Source organism: Lissotriton vulgaris, chromosome 8, assembly GCF_964263255.1.
Source record: "Lissotriton vulgaris chromosome 8, aLisVul1.2, whole genome shotgun sequence".
Lineage (NCBI taxonomy): Eukaryota > Metazoa > Chordata > Amphibia > Caudata > Salamandridae > Lissotriton > Lissotriton vulgaris.
The window spans coordinates 6,921,273-6,942,719 of NC_141696.1; the positions used below are offsets into that span (position 1 = coordinate 6,921,273).

General features: G+C 56.5%; 1 protein-coding gene and 1 pseudogene across 1 annotated transcript in view; one reads left to right on the forward strand and one right to left on the reverse strand.

The window, feature by feature from the left end:
- LOC147693211 (NACHT, LRR and PYD domains-containing protein 3-like) overlaps window positions 1-21,447 on the forward strand; it is a 187,135-nt gene that overhangs the window by 13,448 nt on the left and 152,240 nt on the right. The window lies entirely within an intron of this gene.
- On the reverse strand, window positions 6,864-8,375 carry LOC147693212 (endogenous retrovirus group PABLB member 1 Env polyprotein-like; annotated as a pseudogene).

The following is a 21,447-nucleotide window of genomic DNA, read 5'->3' on the forward strand; positions in this document are numbered from 1 at the left end:
GACGGGTAGTAATTTTGTGATGGTGGTCAATCTACCATGTCTAGGCAGCTGTAGCTATTGAAGGTTGGTATTCCGGCCCAGGGTTCCCTGTAGGAGGGTTGGGGTACCCTCCTACCATAGGTCTTCCAGTCGCCTTGGTGTCTGTTATCATGCCTCCATTCTCCTTGATGCCATTTTCTTTGGTTGTATTCGTGTCCCCAGTCTTCCTGGTTCCAGTTATTTATACCATGATCAGGTCGGTCTCAGGTCCAGTTTAGATGCCGAGTAGGGTCCTCGAAGCGGTGGACTTGTCGAGGGTAAAAGAAGGATAGCCGTTTTACATCCATCCCTGCGTTGGTTCCCGGCGATTCCCATGAGCATATGTAGTCCACTGCGCGTGGGTTTTCAAGGTTAACTATTATGCAGTCCCCGGGGATTGTTTTTGGTTGGGGGCCTATCCAAGGGACCCTTCTCGCTGTAGTAATTCTGGTGATGTTATTTGATTGATTGGGTCTGTTGATATTCAACCAGTGGCGGGTTTTATTTAGCAAGGACCAGGTTGGTTCGTCTGCTTGGTTATTCAGTTCTGGAACTCCTGTTATTATGGCTACATAAGGTGCTGCTTCCGGTGGGAGATTTACTGATGTTGGTCGTCGTTTGTTTGGTCGTTCTACGTTGTTAGTTTGTCTATGTGTTTGATCGTAGCGTGACTTACTTTGTACGAGTGGTGTGGGAGGGGCATTTGCGGATGATACTTTTGCTGGCGGGTCATTTCCTAATGAAGGTTTTTGCAGTGCGGGAGCGGTTGTGGTAATTTCTTGGGGAATTTTCACTTTCGGTGGGCGAGCTGATTTTTTTGTGTTGTTTACTGGATCTCCAATTTTTAGGGTGGTAGTATTTGTGGTGGCCACTCTGCTACATGGTTGTTGCGGGTTACTTGTGGTCTTGACGTTCCCTAATGTGGCCATTGATCCAGGTAAAATTACAAGATCTTTATTTATTGAATTAGAAGCTGTTTTTGAGGTAGCAATTAATGTTGCTACTTGCTTTTCTATAATTTCTAAGCTTTTCTGGATGGGTTGTAGGTGATATTTCACAATTTCCGCTATCTCTTTTAGCCATGGTGACTTTGTTTTGTCGTTGTTACCATTTTTTGTTGAAAAAGGTGCCGCCGTTTCTTGATAGATCTGCTTAGAATTAGCTGTGTCGTTGCGATCTTCGACTATAAGAACGTCTGAATTAATGTTACTACTGGGTTCTGTTGTTGTAATGGATTTAATAATACAATGAGTTTGATGATTGTTTAGGTCGTACGGCATGAAGAGTGGATCAGGATCTATATGTGATTCGGCTGTATGAAAATACTTTTTCGGGATTGCTCCTTCCCTAGTTCCTCTTGATTCAGCCTGTGTTAACTCATTTGATATTAGCTGAGGGCTACGAAAAATGGCCGGTGTCTGCTCAAGGCCCTGAGTCAGTTGTGAGTCTGATAGTTGGGAAGACACCGATAGATCGACCGTGTTTGGCATAGCATGTATGTCGACATTCGTTTCCAGATTAATGTTGTTTAAAGAATGGGCTTTTGGAGTTTGTGCCTGTGCTATCATTCCCATTGATGAGCGTCTAGTCAAGTCAAGTCAAGTCAATGAATTTTATAGCGCGCTACATACCCAGAGGGTCTCAAGGCGCTTGAAGAGGGGTGGGGAATTACTGGTCGAATATCCACATTTTAAGTTGCTTTCTGAATGCTAGGTGGTTCTGAGTGAGGCGAAGGTGAGTGGGGAGTGAGTTCCATGTTTTAGCAGCCAGGTAGGAGAAGGATCTTCCTCCCATGGTGGTTTTGTTGATGCGTGGAACAGCAGCGAGGGCTTGATTGGAAGAGCGCAGCTGGCGGGAGGGGGTGTAGAAGGAGAGTCGAGTGTTGAGGCATTCTGGTCCGAGTTCGTAAAGTGCTTTGTGTGCGTGGGTTAGGAGGCGGAATGTTATCCGTTTATTGACGGGGAGCCAGTGGAGGTCTTTCAGGTGACCAGAAATATGGTCTTTACGTGGGATGTCTAGTATGAGTCTGGCTGCTGCGTTCTGAATGCGTTGGAGTTTTTTCTGAAGTTTTGCGGTGGTACCGGCGTATAGGGTGTTTCCGTAGTCCAGTCGGCTTGTAACCAGTGCGTGGGTGACCGTTTTTCTAGTTTCGGTGGGGATCCAGCGAAATGTTTTTTTGAGCATGCGGAGAATGTTGAAGCAAGATGATGAAACGGCGTTAACTTGTCTGGTCATCGAGAGTGAGGAGTCCAGGATGACGCCCAGGTTCCGTGCGTGGTCCGTCGGGATGGGTGCTTTTCCAAGGGCCGCTGGCCACCAAGAGTCGTCCCAGGCGGAGGGGGAGGTACCTAAGATAAGGACTTCTGTTTGGTCTGAATTCAGTTTCAGACGGCTGTGCTTCATCCACTCGGCTACTTCTTTCATTCCTTCATGTAGGTTTGTTTTGGCGGTGTTGGGGTCTTTGGTGAGTGAGAGGATTAGCTGAGTGTCATCAGCGTAGGAGATGATGTTGAGGTTGTGTTGGCGTGCGATGGCCGCGAGGGGGCTCATGTATACATTGAAGAGGGTGGGGCTGAGTGAAGATCCTTGTGGCACGCCGCAAATGACTTCAGAGGCCTCTGACTTGAATGGTGGGAGGCGGACTCTCTGAGTTCTTCCGGCAAGGAACGAGGTGATCCATTCAAGTGCTTTTCCTTGGATTCCGATGTTTCTGAGGCGTTGTAGCAGGGTGCTGTGACAGACTGTGTCGAAGGCTGCGGAGAGGTCAAGGAGGATGAGGGCGACTGTGTCTCCATTGTCCAGTAGAGTTCGAATGTCATCTGTTGCTGCGATGAGTGCGGTCTCAGTGCTGTGTTTTGCTCGGAAGCCGGACTGTGAAGAGTCGAGGGATTTGTTGGTTTCGAGGAAGGTGGCGAGCTGGTTGTTGACAGCTTTCTCGATGACTTTGGCCGGGAATGGGAGGAGCGAGATGGGGCGGTAGTTTTTGAGTTCGGTGGGGTCAGCTGTGGGTTTTTTCAGAAGGGCGCTGAGTTCGGCGTGTTTCCAGCTTTCCGGGAAGGTGGCGTCTCGGAGGTGTGGAGCTATGATGGAGTCTGCTTTGTTGAAGATGTGGTGAGGGCATGGGTCTGTGGGGGATCCTGAGTGGATGGAGTTCATCAGGCAGATGGTGTCCTCAGTGGAGATTGGGTTCCAGTCATTAAGGGTGTTCAAGGGGGGTGAAGGTACAGCAGAAAGTTGTGTGGGTTGGTCTCCGGGGTGGTTGTCGAAGCTGTTGTGGATGTCAGCGATTTTGTCGTGGAAGAACGAAGCTAGGGAGTCGCAAAGGGTTTGAGAGGGAGTGATGTCGTTGGAGTTGGCAGTGGGGTTGGTAAACTCTTTGACGATGTTGAATAATTCCTTGCTGTTGTGGGCGTTGTTGTCTAGTCGGTCTTTGAATGCAGCTCTCTTGGCAGTCCGAATCAGTTGGTGGTGTATGCGGGTGGCGTTTTTGAATGCATCCCTGGTGCTGGTGTTTGGGTCTTTTTTCCAGGCCTTCTCAAGGGAGCGACAGTGTTTCTTGGATTTCTTAAGATCATCATTGAACCAGGATGCGTTTTTGTTGCCTGGTTTGATTTGACGCTTTTTCAAAGGTGCTAGGATGTCGGCGCTGTTGGTTAGCCATTGATTGAGGTTAATGGCTGCTTGGTTGGGGTACGAGGAGTGGGCGGGGGAGTTTTGAAGAAGCGATGAGGTAATCTGGTCAATGGTGATTTTGTTCCAGTTTCTTCGCAAAGTAGGTTGAGGATGGTTGTGGGTTGCGGTCTTTTTGTAGGTAAAGTGAACGCAGTGGTGGTCCATCCAGTGGAGAACTGTGGTGTGACTGAAGGAGATATGTTTGCTGGAGGTGAAGATAGGGTCGAGTGTGTGACCTGCGTAGTGAGTAGGGGTATGAACAAGTTGTTTAAGTCCGAGGTTGGCGAGATTGTCCAGAAGGGTGGTGGCGTTGCGGTCGTTGCTTTTTTCCAGGTGAAAATTGTGGTCTCCCAGTAGAATGTAGTCCTCGGAGGGGAGGGCGTGTGGGGTGATGAAGTCCGTGATGTCTTCACTGAATTGTGCACGGGGTCCTGGTGGCCTGTAGGGGAGGGTGCCTCTGAGTGTGGTCTTGGGGTCGGTGTGGATCTGGAAGTGAAGGTGCTCGGCGCTAGCGAGGTTGACGTCTGAGCTGGTTGAGATGCGGATGGAATTCTTGTGGACGATAGCGATGCCTCCTCCTGTATGGTGGGTGCGGTCTTTTCGGATGATCTTGTAGCCTTCCGGGATGGCGATGGTGATGTCTGGGGCTGAGGAGGCGTTCATCCATGTTTCTGTTAGGAAGGCGACGTCCGGAGAGATGGTGTCTAGTAGATTCCAAAGGTCGATGGCGTGTCTGTGGACCGAGCGGGTGTTGAGCAGGATGCATTTTAGGTGGTTGGTGTCGGAAATCTGTTTGGTGTTAGTGGATGAGGAGATAGTGTTGGTGCTGTCATACTTGCATGAGTTGCATGTGAAGGGTCCATGGGTGTGTCCAGGAGCGGCTAGGGCGCAGTTGGGGAGGCGGCCGGGGTTAAGGGCTAAGAGGGTGGAGGCGTCATATGTGATGCGGGTGGGGTGGGTGGTACGGGGGCCAGGGGGTCTGGCGCTAGGCGCGGTCCAGGCGCGGACGGGCGTAGACGGGCTTACCTTTGGCGCACCTTCGGCGCGGCCGCAGCGCGTGGACGCTGCACGTTGGAGCATTGGTCATTGAAATGGATAGCTGAGGGGGCGGAGCGTGGGAGGGGCAGCAGGGAGGCGGGAGCGAGGTCGAAGGAGGGCTCGGGTCAACAGCTAAAATGGCAGCAACAACAACAACAAACGCAGCAATGCAGGGTGAGAAGGGGCACTGGCAGTGGGGGCAAAGGGGCGCTTTGAGGGCCAGGTATAGTATGGGTACTGCTGCAGTGGGAGCGTGTACAAGCGTGGAGTGGAAGCGCTAAGTAGAAAGTGATTTCAGCCCAAGGAAATGAGCAGTCAAATGCACGCAGGCAAAGCGCTATGCAAAATAAGTACACTCTAAGGCGCTTTTCACACGATCACAGTCTAGTTCAGAATAAATGGCCAGAGGTGCATTCAGACGAAGCGCTATCACAATGTAATCACAATCAATGCAAATGGAGCCACTACAGTGCAGTAAATAGTGTCTAGCGGTGCACGTAGTCAAGGCGCTAAGAAAATGCAATTATTCAATAATGTACAGGGATTGAGTTAGAGGAGCGCGCGAGCGGATCAAATGCAAGCAGAAGAGCTGAACGATACCACAGTAATCAGGAGGAGGATGCGAGGGGAGCGACCACTCGTCAGGACGGCAAGATGGTCATCAAGCGTCTAGCTTGATCCAGTTCGTAAGAGACTCGTCGTTCGATCATCTGCACAGTTTGATCTATGGTTTGGTTTACTTTAGTGATAAATTGGTCGATGGGGCCTACTGCGCTCGTCATGTTTTTTTTGGCGTTACTTCTGGTGCTTCTTGGGGACATTATGCTTTTAATCTAATTCAGGTGAGCAAGACAATTTGACAGCAAATGTTTACGGATTTGATTGTTGTTAAGTCCTATCGTTAAGCTGCTAGCGGGTTCTTGTAAGGGGCTTTACCATATAGTAGGTGTTATGGGGGGGCCCAGCCCAGTCTCCTCCGGTCTGTGACGGGCTAGGACGGGCCCACCCTTGGCCCAGGCTTCGCCCCGGGCTCCGACCCGCGCGTGTCCCGCGTTGCGCATTACTTTACTTGTTTATATTCTGTTTAGCAGAGAGGGGGCGTGGCACTGGGAGGGGGCGCGGCTCACGCGGGAAGAGGACCAGCTGTTGTTGGTGAATGCTGGTCCTCGCAGTCCCGGGGCCAGCGCCTCTCACCTCCTCTGCGGCCACAGCGTTCACCGCGTTGGTCCTTTACAGCTAGGCAGTTCAGGCAGCTACTCCTGTAGCGAGGGCGTCAGGGAAACAGCAAAAATCCTCTCAGCGAGCGGCTCCCGCGGAGCGGGGGCCGCAAGAGGTTAAGGGCTCACAGGTGGGGGCGTGGCACTGGGAGGGGGGGCGGCTCACGCGGGAAGAGGACCAGCTGTTGTTGGTGAATGCTGGTCCTCGCAGTCCCGGGGCCAGCGCCTCTCACCTCCTCTGCGGCCACAGCGTTCACCGCGTTGGTCCTTTACAGCTAGGCAGTTCAGGCAGCTACTCCTGTAGCGAGGGCGTCAGGGAAACAGCAAAAATCCTCTCCGCGAGCGGCTCCCGCGGAGCGGGGGCCGCGAGAGGTTAAGGGCTCACAGGTGGTGGCGTGGCACTGGGAGGGGGCGCGGCTCACGTGGGAAGAGGACCAGCTGTTGTTGGTGAATGCTGGTCCTCGCAGTCCCGGGGCCAGCGCCTCTCACCTCCTCTGCGGCCACAGCGTTCACCGCGTTGGTCCCTTACAGCTAGGCAGTTCAGGCAGCTACTCCTGTAGCGAGGGCGTCAGGGAAACAGCAAAAATCCTCTCAGCGAGCGGCACAGAGAAAAGTCAATTAAGGTGTACGTGTCCTTTGGAATCAAATTTAGCTGTATTATAAGCCTATGTGAGGGCAACCCGCAAAATGGCTGCCGTACACAAAATGGAAGCCAAGGGTTCAGGACGAAAGTAACGATTTCGAGGTGAAATCGTTACTGGAATATGACGAAAATGCTTGTACATAGTGTACTAGCCATTCTCGGTCTTTTGATACCAAAATCGTCATACTACGACAAAGTTTTATTCACGAGTCCAGAATTTTCAGAACTACAAACCCTCCTTTTGCCCTTACATAGGCAATTAACCTATCCTCATGCTAATCTGAGTCCAGGTCTATATTCCTAAAGTCATTGAGATGTTGCTGTAACATCATTCTATTACTTAGTTCGTCTTTTGATACAGGCTTCCTTACACATGATGTAGCGCTGAGGCCACATATTGCAGGAGCACACTACACGCACAGACAGAACAGGAAAAGAATGGCTAAGACCATCCCAATGACCATCAGAATTTTCCATCCCCAGGCGGATATCAGTTCCCAGAACCATCCCATTAACGACCAATCTCCTTTATCCACATGAATAGATTCGGAAATCTTATGCAGTTTGGAGATGGCCTGGTACACTGTTGGAGCATTATCTGGAATCAAAACACAGCAACTCGATTGGATCAATTTAAATACCCCACCTCGGTCTGCAAGTATGACATCTAATGCGACCCTGTTCTGAAGGGTCATAAGACGGTCTGACTGGAGCTCAGCAGTCAAGTTACTAAGGGCACCAGCAGATTCAACTACTGTGGATTCAACCACCCTTGTCAATTGCCTTATGTTCCTGCTGTTAACCATGGGTCCCCAGAACGGCAGAAAACCCTTTGCGAAGTCCCCAAATTCTTGTCCTGCAGTGTCTTCTTTACTCAAGACACCTCTAACTATCCTTGTCTTGTGGTAATCTGCCGCTGCTGTGTAGGTGGGAGGCAACAGGAACGAAACAAAACATGAGCCCGAAAAGTCAGGGGGCAACCATATATAGGCTCTATCATGGCAGATGAAATAGGTACCCTTAGCCGCTAAAAACACAGGGGAAGTCTGAGACCCAAAAACATACGTTTCAGTACAAATACTCTTCCCTAACTGAGCTCTGGGATTCTTGCCAATACCTTGCAGACACAGGTGACCCTGATGGGGTACAATCCAAATCGGGGACGATCTCTTAGCTTGCTGTTTCTCACTCAGAGTAGCTCCATATCCAGTTACGTTCCATCCTATATATGCAAGTTTCTCATCTTCCGGGGTAGTTTCATAAGAAATCTCTTTCTTAATCATGTCGACTATACCCTTAACTAGAGCACTATTCTTAGGATTGTCTTTTGTAGAACGTAAGGGGTGGACTTCACGTGCGTAGATGAACATTGTTCTATATGCCCACACAGAACCATTGTGGCTGAATGGCAGGACCAGATAAGGGATACCTTTATCCGTTGTGTGAGGCATAAGACCACACACCCAACAGTTAGTCGTGTTCATTACAAGTTGGTGTTGGTGCAAGAGCTGAACAAAGGAGTTATTAATAAACTCTAATCTCCTAGCGGATTCATGTTCAGGAAGAGGTTGAAAAGAGTGTGAGGAAACAGTAGGAGGAGGTATGGGCGATGTAGTGGGTGCAAATGTTACTTGAAAAGAGAATAAAACATATCCTATTAAAAACATTATCATACTGAATAACATGAAAATGCACAATATCAAAAAACTTTTCTTTGTCATCATTTTACGTATCCTGGCTTTAAAGTTCATTGTTTTGGCAGGTCTCTCCATCTCGAAAAACTCCATCCTCTCTAAAGTGCTGCCCGCGATGGGAGGTTGTTTCTGCTAAGGAATACTTCTGTCAGTCTAGGGCAACTCCCTTAGACCAACCAGAACTGTCGACCTAACGTCGTCAGCTGCACCCCAAAGACTTTGGGCAATCGCGGCCCTAGCAGCGGAACCCGGATGGCGGTTCGAAAAACAAAAATAAGCAAGTTTCTCAGATGGGAGAGCTGCGCTTTCAAAAATAGTACTTGGAGGGAAAAAAACCCACTTTTATTAGTTCGTATTTCTCGGCCTCAGATTATACCACCGCGAAGGCCTCCCGCTCGATGGTGCTCCACCTTTGTTCTCGAGGGAGTAGCCTCCGGCTAATGAATGCCACTGGTTCGTCCAGGCCACTCTCGTTCACCTGGGACAGGACGGCTCCGATGCCATGCTCGGACGCGTCCATCTGAACTACAAACTCTCGGGAGTAGTCGGGGGCCTGTAGGACTGGGCAGTGCACATGGCGTCTTTCAAAGTCTCGAACACCTCTTGGCAGGCGGGGGTCCAGCTGACCTTTTCGGCTGTTTTTTGGAGGTTACCTCCGTGAGAGGTGCGACTATGCTGCCGTATCCTTTGATAAACCTTCGATAGTACCCCGTGAGCCCTAGGAACGCCCGCACTTCCGTCTGGGTCGTGGGGGCCTCCCAGGCCACGATGGCATTGATTTTGGGTTGTAGGGGGGCTACGAGGCCCCTTCCGACCTGGTGTCCGAGGTAAACTACGGATCCTTGTCCGATCTGGCACTTGCTGGCCTTAATGGTGAGACCAGCCCTTCTCAGGGCCATCAGCACCGCCCAGAGGTGCTGGAGGTGCTCTGACCAGTGGGAGCTGTACACAGCGATATCGTCCAGATACGCAGCGCTGAACTCTTCCAACCCCACCAGTACCTGGTTCACCAGCCTCTGGAAGGTGGCGGGGCGTTCTTCATCCCGAAGGGCATCACCCGGAAATGGTAGTGACCATCTGGGGTGGAAAAAGCGGATCTCTCCCTAGCTCCTTTGGTCAGGGCGATCTGCCAGTATCCACTGGTCAGGTCGAACGTGCTAAGGAAGCGAGCAGCCCCTAGGCGGTCAATAAGCTCGTCTGCTCGGGGGATGGGATGTGCATCGGTTCTGGTGACTGCGTTGAGTCCGCGGTAGTCAACGCAGAACCTCAGCTCGGGAACGGCCCCGGGGGCGGCTGCCTTTGGAACCAGGACCACGGGACTAGCCCATGGGCTGTCAGAGGCTTCGACCACTCCTAGGGCTATCATCTTGGATACTTCGGCCTTGATGCAGGCCCGGACTCTGTCAGGAACTCGGTAGGCCCTGTGCCGTACCGGTGGGCTGTCCCCGGTGTCCACGTCGTGGACGTACCAGTTGGTGATGCCGGGGGTGAGGGAGAAAAGGTCCGAGAACTGTCCTAGTAACTGGCGACAGTCCTCGCGCTGTTCGGGAGAGAGGGAGGAGGAGAGACTCACTCCCTCTAGGGAGCCATCTTTTCTTTTGCACACAGGAGATCGGGGAGAGGCTCCGTTTCTTCTTCTTCTCCATCGTCCGTGGCGAGGAGCAAGCTCAACTCGGACCGGGCAAAGTGGGGCTTGAGGCGGTTCATGTGGAGGACCCTCAAGGGGTTCCTGGGGGACTGCGCATCGATGAGATAGGTCACATGGCTCTTGCGCTCCACCACATTGAAGGGCCCTGTCCACTTGTCTTGCAGGGCACAGGGCTCCACGGGGGCCATCACCCAGACCTGCTGTCCGGGCTGAAACTCGACCAGAGTGGCATTCTGGTCATACCACCGCTTCATTTCTTCTTGACTGGCCTCGAGGTTGGCCTCGGCCAGTTCTCGGAACTTCCTAGTCTGGTTCCGGAGGGCCAGAATGTATCGAAACACATCTGGAGGGGGCTCTGGGGCCGCCGTCTCCCACCCTTCCTTGACCAGGCTGAGGGGCCCCCTGACGGGGTGCCCGTAGAGGAGCTCGAAGGGGCTGAACCCCAGGGACTTCTGGGGGACTTCGCGGTACGCGAAGAGGAGACAGGGAAGGAGGACGTCCCACTTACGCCTCAGGGGCTCTTTGAGTCCCATGATCATTCCCTTGAGGGTCCGGTTGAATCGCTCCACCAGGCCGTTACCCTGGGGGTGATAGGGGGTAGTGAATTTGTATGTCACGCCACATTGTTGCCAGAGGGACTTCATGTATTTTGAGATGAAGTTGGTCCCTCGGTCGCTGATGACTTCTTGGGGGAACCCCACCCGAGAGAAAATTGCCATGAGGGCTCGCCCTACTACGGGGGCTGTCACCGTTCGGAGGGGAATGGCTTCGGGGTAGCAGGTGGCATCGTCCACCAAGACAAGGATAAAGCGGTGACCCAAGGAGGTCCTGGGGTCGAGGGGGCCCACGATGTCGATTCCCACCCTCTCAAAGGGGCTACTGACCACCGGGAAGGGTTGGAGGGGGGCCTTGCGCCTCCCTCCGCTCTTTCCGCTGGACTGACACGTGGGGCAGGACTTACAGTGGGCCTCCACATCGGAGCGCATGCCCGGCCAGTAGAAGTGGGTGACTAGGCGTTGGTACGTTTTGTCTTGGCCCAAGTGCCCCGCCAAGGGCACATCATGGGCCAGGTTCAGGAGGAAGCCGCGGAAGCGTAGGGGTACCACCAGCACTCGGGCTGACCCTAGCTCGGCAGACTTTTGTTCGCTGTACAGGAGGCCGTTTTCCCAATAGACAAAGTGGGAGCCGGACTGGTCCCCGGCGGCCTGGGCGGCGGCCTGCTGCTGCGGCCCAACCAAGGATGGACAGGAGGTCTGTTCTAGGCAGAATTCTTCTCTGGATGGTCCGCCTTCCTGGCGCCACTGGGCCAGCTCAGGAAGGTCGTCCAAGCTCGGGGTTGGTTCGACGTCAGGGCCGAGGGGACCTGCGTCGGAGGAGAAGCTCTCTCCGGGGGACAGCTCAGGGGTTTCAGAGGCTTCGGGGACCTCGGGGTCCTCGGGGGTGGCGGTGCGGTCTCAGGGGTCGCCCCTTCAGGGGGGGCCCCTCGGGCGGTCATTGACCGGGTGCTCACACAGGCCCACCATCTCTAGGTGGGTCCTTTTCTCCACCCGCTGCCTTGGAGAGCTCTCTAGATCGTTGCCGAGCCGGCAGTCCACAGGCATGTCTGAGCGGACCGCCACTCGTAACTCTCCGGAGACGCCCCCCCACTCGAACGGGACTTGAGCTATCCGGCAGGTGCGAACAGAGTTGTCCGCTGCGATCACCCTGCAGGAAATGTGGGGAACAATTTGGGCTTCAGTGACTAGGTGACGCTTGACTGCGGTAATACTGGCCACGGTGTCTCAGAGCGCCCCTATGTGGTGACCATTGACGCTCACCTGCTGTCGGTACTTTTCCGTGTTGTCGGGCAGGGGGGCTCCTGGGACCATCTCCCTATCACCCAGGGAGACTAACATCATGGCGGCGGGGTCACCCCCCTCGTAATCCTCCTCCCCTTCCTCTTCTAGGGCTACAGAGGCTATGTGGCGCGCTGGGGACCCCGCAGCGGCGGGTTTATTGAACAGTGGGTGTTGGACCCGGCCTCGTGGCGTGGTCCTACCCCTCCCGCATGGCGGGCCCAGGACCACATCGGCCTCCGTCGACCCGCCCTCGACCCCCCTGGACACGAACCATCGACGAGAGCAGCCCCCCTGGCAATCCACGGCTCTCCCCCCCTGGGACCCTAGCGGACCCTGCTCGCCAACACTGCCTGTCTGGCGACCATGCCAGGCCACCCTTTCCGGCCCGACTCCATCTTGGGCCCATCACGTTCCGAGCACATGGCCGCAGCCATCCCTGGCCCCGGCCCCAGCGAAGCCCCGACATCGAGGCACCAAGATCCTCCCAGGTGGTAGAGTGGCCACTTGGTGGATCCCGGAGGAGGGGAGTTTTGATGGGCCTCCAGCCTGGTGTCGATCGCCCTCCAGCCTCCCTGGGCCCTGGCTCCACCCCCCTGCTGGGTGTCTGGACACCTTCATCCCGGCCCCTCGGACCCCCAGGCGCGAGGGTCCGGACATCATTTGACTCCAGTCGTATATCTGGGCCAGCCCTGGATTAGGACGCCAGTTGTATCTTGGAGTTGAAGCCCTGCTGACCTTGTCGCGGCTGATCCTGATCCGAACTCGTGCACCAGTACTACCTTCGAGGCCCTGCTGATTCTGTCGCGGCCTGACCAAGCTGAACCACCTTCGAGGCCCTGCTGACGCTGTCGCGGCCTGACCGAGCGGAACCATCTTCGAGGCCCTGCTGACGCTGTCGCGGCCTGACCAAGCTGAACCACCTTCGAGGCCCTGCTGACGCTGTCGCGGCCTGACCAAGCTGAACCACCTCCGAGGCCCTGCTGGCGCTGTCGCGGCCTGACCAAGCTGAACCACCTTCGAGGCCCTGCTGACGCTGTCGCGGCCTGACCGAGCTGAACCATCTTCGAGGCCCTGCTGACGCTGTCGCGGCCTGACCGAGCTGAACCATCTTTGAGGCCCTGCTGACGCTGTCGCGGCCTGACCAAGCTGAACCACCTTCGAGGCCCTGCTGACGCTGTCGCGGCCTGACCAAGCTGAACCACCTTCGAGGCCCTGCTGACGCTGTCGCGGCCTGACCGAGCTGAACCATCTTCGAGGCCCTGCTGACGCTGTCGCGGCCTGACCAAGCTGAACCACCTTCGAGGCCCTGCTGACGCTGTCGCGGCCTGACCAAGCTGAACCACCTCCGAGGCCCTGCTGACGCTGTCGCGGCCTGACCCCTTCAACTATCCACGCACTAGTTGGTGCCAAGACTGTCCCGCTACCCCCTTAGTCCCGAAACCACGACTTTATGGATCCCTTGATCCCTGCCTGCTAACCTGCTAAGAACGTGCCTTCATGTGGAGAATGTGGAGAAGCGTGGCTCAGTGGTTAGAGGCGGCAGACCCGGAAGCTGAGATTGGCCGTGGACCAGGGTTCGATTCCCCGCCTCGGCGGGTCTCGGGCTCAAAATTCCACGGACTCGACAATTCTCGCTCCGGTGCCTACTCGACTCACGGGGTCACACTCTGCGACTCTGGGCAATAGCTTGCTTAATCTCCACTACGGCCCCTCGCGGCGGGATGCCTGGCTTTCACCTTGTGGATACCCTGCCGGGGTATCTCACAGGGGAATACCAGGACGGGTTCCCTAAGCAAGCGCCTTGAGACCCCTGGGTGATTCGTGCGCTATATAAATCGAAATACATTTACATTTACATTCATCTCTTATATAAAGATACTTGTGAATACTCCGTAGTGTGGTGTCCGTCTGTAGTGGTGTGATTGCTCAGCTGGTACGATTGTAGGAGAAGAGCCTCGCCAAGGAGGCCTCCCTACGGTGCTCGGCCTATTCCATAGAGGGAGGTGAGTCTCGGGGCGGGCAGTCAGACATCTTCTGTCTCCCCTGGGGTCGCCTTTCCAACATTGGTGGCAAGCGACGGGATCCGAGCCCGCGCAAATCGTACAGCGAGTAATTCGCCACTACTAACAGAGACCCACAACCACGATGACTACTAAGGAAACCGGAACGACCACAGATTTCCAGAAGGAACGATTAGAGGAGTACACCCATAAAGAACTCAAACAATTCTGCAAAGCCCTGGGTATCGCTACCACCGGACTAAGCACAAAAGACGATTTCAAAGACGCGCTGCAAACGTGGGTGGAGACCGGAGTGACCCCACCCCAGGCTAACGATGACATTATCCTAGAAGTACCCCTGAGTACGGTCATAGCCACAGTGGAAGAGAGAACCACCAACAGAGAACTGGGCCTCTCCCACGAAGACGCCCGAGAGCGAGAGAGGAGTCGGCTCCATGAACTAGAGCTCGCCCGACTCCGGCTGGATGGAGAACTTCAATTAGCAGAAAAGAAAATGGCCATTGAGCAACTACGATTAGAAGGAGATCTGGAAGAGAGGCGGAGGCAAAGGGAATTGGAAGAAAAAAAGCTCACGTACGAACACGAGCGTGGTCTCAAAGAACTAGAGATCAAGTCCAAGACCGAAGAGGCTGGCGCCGCGATAACCCGGGACCCTCCACCTCCGGCCGACCCGAAGGTCCACATTCCCAAAGATATCGTCAAAGAATACTACAAGAATGACGATATCCAGCAATGGTTCAAGGCGTATGAAGTTGCCATGACCGCGCACCGCATCCCGCGAAAAGATTGGGGTGCCGGCTTATGGGGGAGATTTGTCAGCGAAGGGAGGGACACCCTGTTCGAGCAGGCAGAGGAAGTGATGTCCTCCTATGACCACATGAAGGACGCCCTGCTCACCCGGTATGGCCTCACCCCCGAGATGTACCGACAGAGGTTCAGAGACTGCAAAAAGATCCCCGGTACCACGTGGGTGGAATACGTAAACTTTTATAGCCGGGCCCTGGAAGGATGGATAAAGGGCAGCAAAGTGTCCACCTACGAGCAGCTGTTCGAACTCATCGTTTGGGAGCACCTCTCCAACAACTGCTTTGTCGTGCTCAGACAGCATCTCCTCGACAGCAAGCTGACCGAGCCATGAAAACTCGCCGTCGAGGCTGATCGATGGGTGAGCACCCGGGTCCCCCGGACCCCGATTGGAGAAACGGGACGGAACGGCCAGGGGCACCCCGCCAGCGTGGCGGCGGAGGAGGCCAGAACAGGAGCCGAGACTTCCCGGCGGCCCCGTGCCGGAGCCCGCCTCGGGGTCCCCCCAGAATAAACATTCGCCAACCCTGACCAGAAGAGGACCCCCTCCAGCACGGCCGGGGCCCCGCCCGAACATTACTTGCCACAGATGCCAGCGGCCCGGTCATTATGCCAGTGACCCCCTCTGCCCCATGAACCAGCGCCCCGGCACCACCGGGCCTCCGACCCGCCAGTTCGCTGCTGCAGCCCTGGGGGAAGGGGAAGAAGAATGCCAAGAGGTCTACAATGAAGATCAGACCGAGTATGAACCGGCCGCCATGGCCCTAGCCTGCCTGGGCGAAAGAGGCATGGTCCCCCAAGCCCCTCTACCGAGCAACACTCAAAAATACCGTCAGTGGGTCCACATCAATGGACGACGGACCGAAGCCCTCCGAGACACGGGAGCCAGTGTGACGGCCGTCCGCTGCTACTTGGTGACCCCTGAACAGATCATACCCAACGTGCGATGCCCCGTGAGGGCCGCCGACAACTCCGAGACTCTGTGTCAGATGGCCCGAATCCCCTTCGAGTGGGGGGGGGGTGTCGGCACCCTCAAGGTGACCGTCCGGGACGACGCCCCCGTGGACTGCCTCCTCGGAAACGACCTTGAGAGCTCTCCCTGGGCCCAAGTCGAGCGGAGAGAACATCTAGGAATAATGGGACTACCAGAGTGGGTCTGCGCTACGACGCGATCTATGACTGCCCGGGCCCCGGCGGCTACCGAGGCCACCCCGACTGAAGAGCCGGAGTGGCCCGCGCCACCACCGCCCGCAGTCAATGAAGAATCCGAGCCCGAGCCATCAGAGCATGACCGAGAAGGCAGCGCCGAACTCAGCGACATACCCGAACTAGCCCAATGGCGCCAGGAGGGTGGTCCCACCCGAGAACCATTCCGGCAGGAACAGAAGGCCTGCCCCTCCCTCGAGGGGACCCGGCAGCAAGCCACAGCCCAAGCTGCCGGGGACACCTCGGGGTCCCACTGGATATACTGGGACCACGGCCTCCTATACAGTGAACAGAAAATTGCCGAGCTGGGGGCCAGCCGAGTGTTGGTGGTCCCCCTACGATTCAGAGACTTTCTCTTGAACCTGGCACACGATGTGCCCCTCACCGGGCACCTGGGGCAGGACAAAACTTACAGCCGCCTGGTGACCCATTTCTACTGGCCAAAAATGCGCAACGATGTGCATAACCACTGCCGCACCTGCCCGACCTGCCAAGCCAGCGGAAAGAGCGGGGGGAAGATGAAGGCCCAGCTCCAACCCTTTCCAGTGGTGACCACTCCCTTCGAGCGAGTGGGGATCAACATCGTGGGGCCCCTAGACCCCCGAACCTCTCAAGGGCATCGCTTCATCCTCGTCCTGGTGGACCATGCCACCCGCTATCCCGAAGCCATCCCCCTACGAACCATAACGGCTCCCGTGGTGGGCCGAGCACTGATGGGGATCTTCTCCAGAGTGGGGTTCCCCCGAGAAGTTGTGAGCGATCGGGGCACGAACTTTATATCGAAGTATATGCGGTCCCTGTGGCAACAGTGCGGGGTCACATATAAGTTCACCACCCCTTATCACCCCCAAGGGAATGGACTTGTGGAGCGGTTTAACTGAACACTCAAGGGGATGATCCAGGGCCTAGAAGAACCCCTCCGCCGCAAATGGGACGTCCTGCTGCCCTGCCTCCTGTTCGCCTATCGGGAGGTACCACAGAAATCCCTGGGGTTCAGCCCCTTCAAACTCTTGTTCGGGCACCCTGTCCGAGGTCCCCTCAGCCTGGTCAAAGAAGTCTGGGAAACTACAGTCCAAGACGCCCCGCCGGATGTCTACTGGTACCTCCTGACCCTCCAAAGCCAGACTCGGAAGTTCCGGGCCCTTGCCGAGGCCAACCTTGAGGCCAGTCAGGAAGACATGAAACGCTGGTATGACCAGAACGCTTTATCCATCGAGTTCGAGCCCGGCCAGCAGGTCTGGGTCATGACCCCGGTCGAACCTTGTGCCCTCCAGGACAAATGGTCGGGCCCCTTCAAAGTGATCGAGCGCAAGAGCCCCGTCACCTATCTCGTGGACATGGAGTCACCCCGAAACCCCCTCCGGGTTCTGCACACCAACCGGCTCAAACCTCATTTTGCCCACACAGAACTGAGCCTGCTGCTAGCTACCGATGATGGGGCCGAAGACGACTCCGAGCCCCTGCCCGACCTCCTAAGGTGCGCTGAGAAAGACGGCTCCGTCGAGGGAATCTCTCTCTCCTCCGACCTGACCCCCGCACAGCGCCGAGACTGCCAAGAGCTGTTGGAGCAGTTTACGGACCTGTTCTCCCTCACCCCCGGGGTTACCCAGTGGTGTGTCCACGATGTCGACACCGGGGACAGCCAGCCAGTGTGACACCGGGCCTACCGAGTTCCCGACCGAGTTCGGGCCTGCATCCAGACAGAAGTGACCAAAATGCTGGCCCTGGGGGTGGTCGAACCCTCCGACAGTCCCTGGGCCAGCCCAGTTGTCCTGGTCCCCAAAGCCGCCGCACCTGGCACCCCTCCAGAACTCAGGTTTTGTGTCGACTACCGGGGACTAAATGCTGTTACCAGAACCGACGCACATCCCATCCCCCGGGCAGATGAACTAATCGACCGCCTGGGAGCCGCCAAGTACCTCAGTACTTTTGACCTCACAGCAGGGTACTGGCAGATCGGCCTCACCCCTGGCGCCCAGGAGCGATCGGCCTTCTCCACACCCGATGGCCACTTCCAATTCAAGGTGATGCCCTTCGGCATGAAAAACGCCCCGGCAACTTTCCAGAGACTGGTGAACAAAGTGCTGGCGGGGCTAGAAGAATTCAGCGCCGCCTATCTAGACGACATTGCAGTGTACAGCCTCCACTAGGCCGAGCACCTGAAGCACCTCTGGGAGGTCCTGACGGCCCTCCGACGGGCCGGACTAACAATAAAGGCCAGCAAGTGCCAAATAGGTCAAGGGTCCGTGACCTACCTAGGACACCAAGTGGGGAGCGGCCACGTGGCTCCCCTCCAACCCAAGATTGACGCCATCATGGCCTGGGAGCCCCCGGTCAGCCAGACAGCTGTCCGAGCCTTCCTGGGGCTCACTGGATATTATCGGCACTTCATAAAGAACTATGGGAGCATTGTGGGTCCCTTCACTGAGCTGACCTCGAAGAACCGGCCCCAGAAAGTACCATGGACACCCGCATGTCAGGTGGCCTTCGAGACTTTGAAAACAGCCATGTGCACCACCCCTGTGCTCCAAGCCCCTGACTACAGCCGGGAGTTCGTAGTCCAGACTGACGCCTCGGAGCACGGCATTGGGGCGGTCCTATCTCAGATTGACCTCGAGGGGATTGACCATCCTGTGGCCTTCATCAGCCGGCGGCTGCTGGCCAGAGAACAGCGATGGAGCACCATTGAGAGAGAGGCCTATGCCGTCGTGTGGGCCCTCAAGAAACTCAGGCCCTACCTCTTCGGCACCCACTTCCGGGTCCAGACTGACCACGGGCCCCTGCGGTGGCTGATGCAGATGCGTGGCGAAAACCCAAAGCTGCTGCAATGGTCCATCTCCCTCCAAGGGATGAACTTCACTGTGGAGCATCGCCCTGGCAACGACCACCCCAACGCTGACGGCCTGTCCCGCTTCTTCCCCCTCGACGAGGAGAATACCCAGGAAGATGGGTGACTCTCCCTGCCTTCAGCTGGAGGAGACGTGTGTCGGACCCGGCCTCGTGGCGTGGTCCTACCCCTCCCGCATGGCGGGCCCAGGACGACATCGGCCTCCGTCGACCCGCCGTCAACCCCCCTGGACACGAACCATCGACGAGAGCAGGCCCCCTGGCAACCCACGGCTCTCCCCCCCTGGGACCCCAGCGGACCCTGCTCGCCAACACTGCCACTCTGGCGACCATGCCAGGCCACCCTTTCCGGTCCGACTCCATCTTGGGCCCATCACGTTCAGAGCACGTGGCCGCAGCCATCCCTGGCCCCGGCCCCAGCGAAGCCCCGACATCGAGGCACCAAGATCCTCCCAGGTGGTAGAGTGGCCACTTGGCGGATCCCGGAGGAGGGGAGTTTCGATGGGCCTCCAGCCATCCCCGGACGCCTGGTGTCGATCGCCCTCCAGCCTCCCTGGGCCCTGGCTCCACCCCCCTGCTGGGTGTCTGGACACCTTCATCCCGGCCCCTCGGACCCCCAGGCACGAGGGTCCGGACATCAAAGGACTCCAGTCCTATATCTGGGCCAGCCCTGGATTAGGACGCCAGTTGTATCTTGTAGTCGAAGCCCTGCTGACCTTGTCGCGGCTGATCCTGATCCGAACTCGTGCACCAGTACTACCTTCGAGGCCCTGCTGACGCTGTCGCGGCCTGACCGAGCTGAACCATCTTCGGGGCCCTGCTGATGCTGTCGCGGCCTGACCAAGCTGAACCACCTTCGAGGCCCTGCTGACGCTGTCGCGGCCTGACCAAGCTGAACCACCTTCGAGGCCCTGCTGACGCTGTCACGGCCTGACCGAGCTGAACCATCTTCGAGGCCCTGCTGACGCTGTCGCGGCCTGACCAAGCTGAACCACCTTCGAGGCCCTGCTGCGCTGTCGCGGCCTGACCAAGCTGAACCACCTTCGAGGCCCAGCTGACGCTGTCGCGGCCTGACCGAGCTGAACCATCTTCGAGGCCCTGCTGACGCTGTCGCGGCCTGACCAAGCTGAACCACCTTCGAGGCCCTGCTGACGCTGTCGCGGCCTGACCAAGCTGAACCACCTTCGAGGCCCTGCTGACGCTGTCGCGGCCTGACCAAGCTGAACCACCTCCGAGGCCCTGCTGACGCTGTCGCGGCCTGACCCCTTGAACTATCCACGCACTAGTTGGTGCCAAGACTGTCCCGCTACCCCCTTAGTCCCGAAACCACGACTTTATGGATCCCTCGATCCCTGCCTGCTAACCTGCTAAGAACGGGCCTTCATCTCTTATATAAAGATACTTGCGAATACTCCGTAGTGTGGTGTGCGTCTGTAGTGGTGTGATTGCTCAGCTGGTACGATTGTAGGAGAAGAGCCTCGCCAAGGAGGCCTCCCTACGGCGCTCGGCCTATTCCATAGAGGGAGGTGAGTCTCGGGGCGGGCAGTCAGACATCTTCTGTCTCCCCTGGGGTCGCCTTTCCAACAGTGGGCATCGGGTGTCATTGGCATAATGCCCTGGTTGCTGGCAATGGAAGCAGGCTTGGCTGACTCTGGCCCTGGCTTGGCTGGGGGAAACCCTGCGCGCGCTGTGGGGGGTGAGGAGCCGGGCTGGTTTCTGGGGGGACTTCGCGGGGACCCTATCTGGGATCCCCTCTGTCTATTCTGACCCCCTCCTCCCCTCGGGCGGGAAGGCCCCTGTTCGTTTCGGCCAGAATCTCCCCCGGGCGCCCGGGGGACCCTGGTGCTCACCCAGCGGTCGGCCTCGACGGCCAGTTTCCGGGGGTCAGCCAGCTTGCTGTCCAGGAGGTGCTGTTGGAGTTCCACAAAGCAGTTCAGGGACAAATGTTCATAGGCAATGAGGTCGATGAGCCCCTCGAAGGTGGATACCTTGCTGCCCTTGATCCACCCTTCCAGGGCCCGGCTGTAGAAGTTGACATACTCCACCCAGGTGGTGCCGGGAATCTTCTTGCATTCTCTAAAGCGTTGACGGTACATTTCAGGGGTGAGCCCGTACCTTGTGAGGAGGGCCTCTTTCATGTGGCTGTAGGAGGTTTGTTCTGCAGACGGTAGGTCGAGGAGGGTGTCTCTCCCCTCACTCAGGAATCGTCCCCACAGCCCGGCTCCCCAATCTGATCGTGGAACTCGGTGGGAGGCCATGCCGACTTCGTAGGCCTTGAACCATTGCTGGATATCATCGTTTTTATAATATTCTTTGACCACATCCTTGGGGATGTGGACCTTGGGTTCCACCGGGGAACGGCCTCATGGGTCCCCGAGGTCCTGTTGTCTTCGTTCCAGGTCTTCAGTTCGATCTCTTTCTGGACGCGCTCGTGCTCCAGCTGGAGTCTTTTCCCTTCGTGTTCTCTCTGGAGTTTCTTCTCCTCCAGTTCTCCTTGCAGCCGCAGCTGCTCGATGGCTAGTTTCTTCTCGGCCAGCTTGAGTTCTCCGTCTATCTTCAAACGCGCTAGTTCTAGCTCATGGTTTCGGTTGCGTTCTCGGTCGGTCATCTCTTCTCGAGACAGACCTCTCTCTATGCTGTGGGTCCGCGTCGGGGACTCTGCTCTCTCCCGTTCTGGTGCGGGGGTTTCGGTCAAGAGTGCTCCTTCTCCATCGACTTCTGTTGGTGCTGGAAGTTGTGTTCCGGCCTCCACCCAGGCTGTTAGGGCTTGTTGAAAGTCTTCTTTGGTGCTTAATCCCTTT